This window comes from Triticum urartu, chromosome 6 (genome assembly GCF_003073215.2).
Source record: "Triticum urartu cultivar G1812 chromosome 6, Tu2.1, whole genome shotgun sequence".
NCBI lineage: Eukaryota > Viridiplantae > Streptophyta > Magnoliopsida > Poales > Poaceae > Triticum > Triticum urartu.
Window position 1 is genome coordinate 354,303,193 of NC_053027.1, and position 5,958 is coordinate 354,309,150.

Consider the following 5,958-nt stretch of genomic DNA (forward strand, 5'->3'; position numbering starts at 1 on the left):
TGACGTTTGCACTGTAGTTGCCATAATGCTTAAACTAAAGTTGCCATGTGGCAATTTTAGTATTTTGATGATGGCAATTCCAGTACTTTGACCATGAAAAGTATTTTTTGTGTGAACCATGGTAATTTGAAGTGCATGTATCATGGCAACTTTAGTTTATGGTTCATGGCAAGTCTAGTTTCTTAATTCCCTATTTTATAATATGTCAAAATTTACTTTTAAATGTAGAAGAAAAAAGCTAAAATATATCATGGCAACTTCAGTGTAAACACCATGGCAATTCATGTGCAATAGACATGGCAACTTTTAACCCAAAAAAAGTCGTCGAAACATATTGATATAAGATCAAGTTTCGAAGATCTCGTCACAAGGGATTTAATGGTGAAAACGGATCTTCAATCAGATTTTTCATTTAAGAGATAAAACATTTTAAAAACTGGAAATCCAAAAAGATTTCCAATGCATGCATGCATACGGTGACATGGCGCGGTCCGCGTGTTGTAGGGCGTGTGGCGGGTTTCGCTCCCATCACACGTGTGGGCGTTAGCGTTGTCCTTAAGAATATAGCAAGGGTTTTTTTTAATATTTCTTGGTGGAAGAGCTAGGCATCACATGCACATTCATCCCGTCCCTTCGGGCATGATCTAATGGTTTATCACCTGAGTGTGAAAAAAGGTCCTGTGTCGACTTGTGTATCATCCTTCACTTATCAGTTATATATTATGTCCAGACATAAATCATGTGGTCACCTTCAATAGTTGAACTGTTGTATTCTCCTCAATAACCTCAACTCTGCCAAAGGAGCGAACACAATACTTATATACTCAGGTTGTGTTTGGTTGAGCTATAGATTCTTGAAAGCCGTTGTGAAAAAGCAGTTGTGGAGAAGCAGTTGTGAAAAGAAGTTGTGGAGAAGCTGGAGGCTGTTTGGTTAAAATGACTGTGAAACTGTAGATTTGGCGGAGAGGCCTGAGTGAATATGCTTATATGAAAATTGACCATAATGCAGTGATCCTACTACGAATATTGTTCATGCTATCAATATATATGATCCAACAAGCAATTACATGGCAATCTGCCACAAGAAACCATTCAATGTACATCAAAATGCAACAAGTATTCATTTATAAACTAGTCATTATACAGCAACATACGACAATATGCAGTCTAGTTTACATCAATATACAACAATTTGACAAGCAATATGTACAATACATCAAAAACCATCCACGGTTCATCAATTCACATGAATTGGGTCACTACCAACAAAGAAAAAAATCATCCACGGTTCAACAATTTGACAAGCAATATGCAGTCCATTTTACATCAATTCACATGAATTGGAGGCGGCGCCGGCGCCGGAGCGCGCGTCGGTGGAGGGGCAGCGACCCTTGCTGGTCCGATGGTCCATGCATGTACTTGAGGAAGGAGGAGGTCCAGTGGGCAGTAGAGGTGAAAGGAGGTAGCAGCGGGGCGGCGGACGCGGTAGGCGGTGCCAGCGGCTGGCCGTGCGGCGGTGGAGGAACAGTGCTGACAGCGGCGCTGGATAGGAACCCTAGCTGTCGCTCGAGTCGAGGGGATCGAGCAGTTTTTTTTCTTTTGCGAGGACGAGGCCTCCTCTTGTGGAGGAACATCCCTGGGTGGGGATAGAACGAATCATTTTTTGAATTGCTAGTGGCAAAGGTGGGTAAATACCACGCAACATCAAGGGGACAGCTAAAAATGCATTGCTGAAGTTGGGGGCTCTCCTACTTTGAAATTTACACTACGCGGAAGCTTAGTTTTTGCAACTTCTGCTTCTCATTTTCTCCCTTTGGTTAGCTTATGGCTTTGCAAAGCCAGTTGGTTGCAAAAGTCCAACCAATCAATTTTCCTTAACCAACCACCCAGGCTCAAGTCGATTCTTGAAAGCTATGTCCATGATGCAATTCATCTAGTGGATGACACCATAAATTTCAGAACGAAACAAGCATGCAATTGTTGAATGACTAAAGCTGCAACTTTGCCGAACTCCAGAGAAATAGTATACAACATAAATATCATAGAGACTGAACAGATGCCAGAGCTGCAAGCCTGCAACTAAACCAAACCACACAATAGACAACAGCCAAACATTGTCTAAATATAAACCATAATTATTGATAGCACGGATCCAGACAGCATGATCAGGAGCTAACTAAGAAAAAAGTATAAACTTGACGCCAAGCTACCACATGTTGGTTGCAGTTACACGACAGTCAATTTTGCATCAACTGTAGCAGATAATTGCAACGCTACACACCTTGTCCTCGTCTTTGTGAGAGTGAAGCCTCATTCTGCTTCCCTGTGCCATGAGAAAAAAGAAAACCATCATAATCCAAGTACAGCGTGTTCAAGAGATAAGAAATAGTAACCGTGCTGCCAAGGTCAGTAGTCCAAAGACACAAGTATTACTTTTAATATTACACCCATAGCTTACACTCAAACAATTTGTTTTGAAGGAGCACCAGGGAAAAAGATACAGCAAAAGGCATGCGGCAAGATAGCAGGTTGTCGGAGAATATGGCGCCAACATGGGCGGCAGAGTCAGAGTAGGACGAGCGGGGCAGAGTCAATTGCTGTACGAAGCTGCAGCATGTACAATTGTATAGATACATGAGGGAAAGGCTAGTAGTATCAGAATTGGAGTTGTAGTAGAGTTCAGATTGCTAGCAATCTAGTACTATTATATATATATAGGGTGGATCTATTATGATAACACCCCTTAAGAGTCTTATTCTAATAACACCAAGATTATTCTGATAACACTTCGTTCCGTGAACTGGACCGCACATTCACTACAGAAAAACTCACCCACCCATCCCACTTATCCATTCGTCAGATCCCACCACATCCCGCGACCTCCTCTCTCTCTCCCCAAGCAACTCCCCCTCTGTCGCCCCGCCTTGCGCCACCGGTAGCCCGAAGCGCCGCGCCGCTGGCCGCCCGTACCACGACTTGCGGCTCGGGGACTCCTCTTCCTACCTCCCCTAGCGGCTCCACCACCTACCTTCTTCCACCGCCGCCGACAGCGCCTCCATGACTCCTCTGCCCCCGGCCACCGCGCCTCCTCTAACCCCGGCCGGCGCTCCACCCACCGCACCCAAGCCCATCGGCCACCGCGTGCGCCTCCTCTCATGCCCGCCCACAACGCCTCCCATTCCCGAACGCATCACCCCACCATCCCGCACTCCACCTCCGCCGTGACCTCATGGTGCGAGCCGCCGCCCTGGAGTGCCCGATCTCCGCCGCACCGTGGTCCCCAGGCCCCCGCCGGCCACCCAGAGCCCACCTTCTTCTTTGAAGCCCCCCCCTCCGCGCACCCTCACCATCTTCCTCGTCAGGCTCCCACGCCCCGTGCGCCGGCCACCGTCGACTCCCTGACGACGAAGAAACGGCGGGCGAAGCTGCAGTCCGGCTCCACAAGGCATGCAGCGCGGAAGGGGTGCTCCCTGCCTTCCCACTGGCGGTGCGGTTCGGTCCACCCCTGATGAGCAACACCCACCTCCACATCACCGCGCCGCCATGGAGAGTGGTGATCACGGATGGTGCTCGCATATCCTGCAGGTTCTCGTCCTCTCTTGGCTGTCGCGGCGCACGAGTGCAACCAGGCCAACGGCGGCGACCTTCTGCCTTCCTCCTCCTCTTGCTCGAGCCCAATTGGGTCAACGGCAGTGCAGCCGGATCCAGCGAGCAGTGCACATCACACCCTCCTGTGGTTTGTTCACGACCACCATGGCCCTCCCCTCCCCTGCACAGGCCATGGCTCGCTGCGATGTGCCACCGTGCTGGGCGTGCCATGCGGTTCAGCAGTACCTGAATCCCCTCGGGTGCTCTAAATTCCTGCAGCTGATTCATCGCGGTGGTAACACGACCAGAACAAGAAGCGCTGGGAGAGGTCAGGCAGCTGATCTTCCTCAATCCCCAACAAAAAAATCGACGAGGTGCTTCATAGTTTCCGTGCGGTTTGCTTGCGCGCTCTGTGCGGTAACCCAGCATCCTGTAGTTAGTTCAGGAATCTGCAGTGCGTGGGTGCCACCGGATGGGGGGACGAGGTGCTATCCATGGCACACTGGAGTTTTTTTGTGTGTTCGTCGCAGAAAACTTTTTTTTACTTTTATTGGGGGAGAATCAAAGTGCAGTGTGGTTCACTATTTGCTGCCCTTGTGGTTTGTTGTACTTTTTATTGGAGGAGAAAACTAGGAACACAAAATAAAAAAAGTGCACTGCACACACTCTGAAGAAAATACATGATGCAGTTTGGTTGTGCTATTACTGTTTATTGTAGGAGAAGCTTTGGACAGAAAAAATGAGAAAAAAGTGCATGAATATCATAGAGACTGAACAGATGCCAGGGCTGCAAGCCTGCAACTAAACCAAACCACACAATAGACAACAGCCAAACACTGTCTAAATATAAACCATAATTATTGATAGCATGGATCCAGACAGCATGATCTGGAGCTAACTGAGAAAAAAGTATAAACTTGACGCCAAGCTACCACATGTTGGTTGCAGTTACACGATAGTCAATTTTGCATCAACTGTAGCAGATAATTGCAACGCTACACATGTTGTCCTCGTCTTTGTGAGATTGAAGCCTCATTCTGCTTCCCTGTGCCATGAGAAAAAAGGAAACCATCATAATCCAAGTACAGCGTGTTCAAGAGATAAGAAATAGTAACCGTGCTGCCAAGGTCAGTAGTCCAAAGACACAAGTATTACTCTTAGTATTAGACCCATAGCTTACACTCAAACAATTTGTTTTGAAGGAGCACCAGGGTAAAAGATACAGCAAAAGGCATGCGGCAAGATAGCAGGTTGTCGAAGAATATGGCGCCAACATGGGCGGCAGAGTCAGAGTAGGACGAGTGGGGCAGAGTCAATTGTTGTACGAAGCTGCAGCATGTACAGTTGTATAGATACATGAGGGAAAGGCTAGTAGTATCAGAATTGGAGTTGTAGTTGAGTTCAGATTGCTAGCAATCTAGTACTATTATATATATATAGGGTGGGTCTATTATGATAACACCCCTTAAGAGTCTTATTATAATAACACCAAGCTTATTCTGATAACACTCCATTCCACGAACTGGACCGCACATCCACTACAGAAAAACTCACACTCACCCACCCATCCCACTTATCCATTCGTCAGATCCCACCGCATCCCGCAACCTCCTCTCACTCTCCCCAAGCAACTCCCCCTCCGTCGCCCCGCCTTGCGCCGCCGGCAGCCCGAAGCGCCGCGCCGCTGGCCGCCCGTACCTTGACTTGCGGCGCGGGGACTCCTCCTCCTACCTCCCCTAGAGGCTCCACCACCTACCTCCTTCCACCGCCGCCGACAGCGCCTCCATGACTCCTCTGCCCCGGCCACCGCGCCTCCTCTAACCCCGGCCGGTGCTCCACCCACCGCACCCAAGCCCATCGGCCACCACGCGCGCCTCCTCTCATGCCCGCCCACAGCGCCTCCCGTTCCCGAACGCATCACACCACCATCCCGCACTCCACCTCCGCCGCGACCTCATGGTGCGAGCCGCCGCCCTGGAGCGCCCGATCTCCGCCGCACCGTGGTCCCCAGGCCCCCGCCGGCCACCCAGAGCCCACCTTCTTCTTTGAAGCCCCCCCCTCCGCGCACCCTCACCATCTTCCTCGTCAGGCTCCCACGCCCCGTGCGCCGGCCACCGTCGACTCCCTGACGACGAAGAAACGGCCGGCGAAGCTGCAGTCCAGCTCCATGAGGCATGCAGTGCGGAAGGGGCGCTCCCTGCCTTCCCACTGGCGGTGCGGTTCGGTCCACCCCCGATGAGCAACACCCACCTCCACATCACCGCGCCACCATGGAGAGTGGTGGTCATGGATGGTGCTCGCATATCCTGCAGGTTCTCGTCCTCTCTTGGCTATCGCGGCGCACGAGTGCAACCGATCCAACGGCGGCGA

General features: G+C 50.1%; 1 long non-coding RNA gene across 1 annotated transcript; it reads left to right on the top strand.

Annotated features, from left to right (window-relative positions):
* The first annotated feature begins 2,827 nt into the window (after positions 1–2,827).
* On the top strand, positions 2,828–5,057 carry LOC125513482. Its single transcript, XR_007285952.1, has 2 exons — positions 2,828–4,715; positions 4,791–5,057. It is a non-coding gene; the product is annotated as an uncharacterized LOC125513482 (long non-coding RNA).
* The last annotated feature ends 901 nt before the right edge of the window (positions 5,058–5,958 follow it).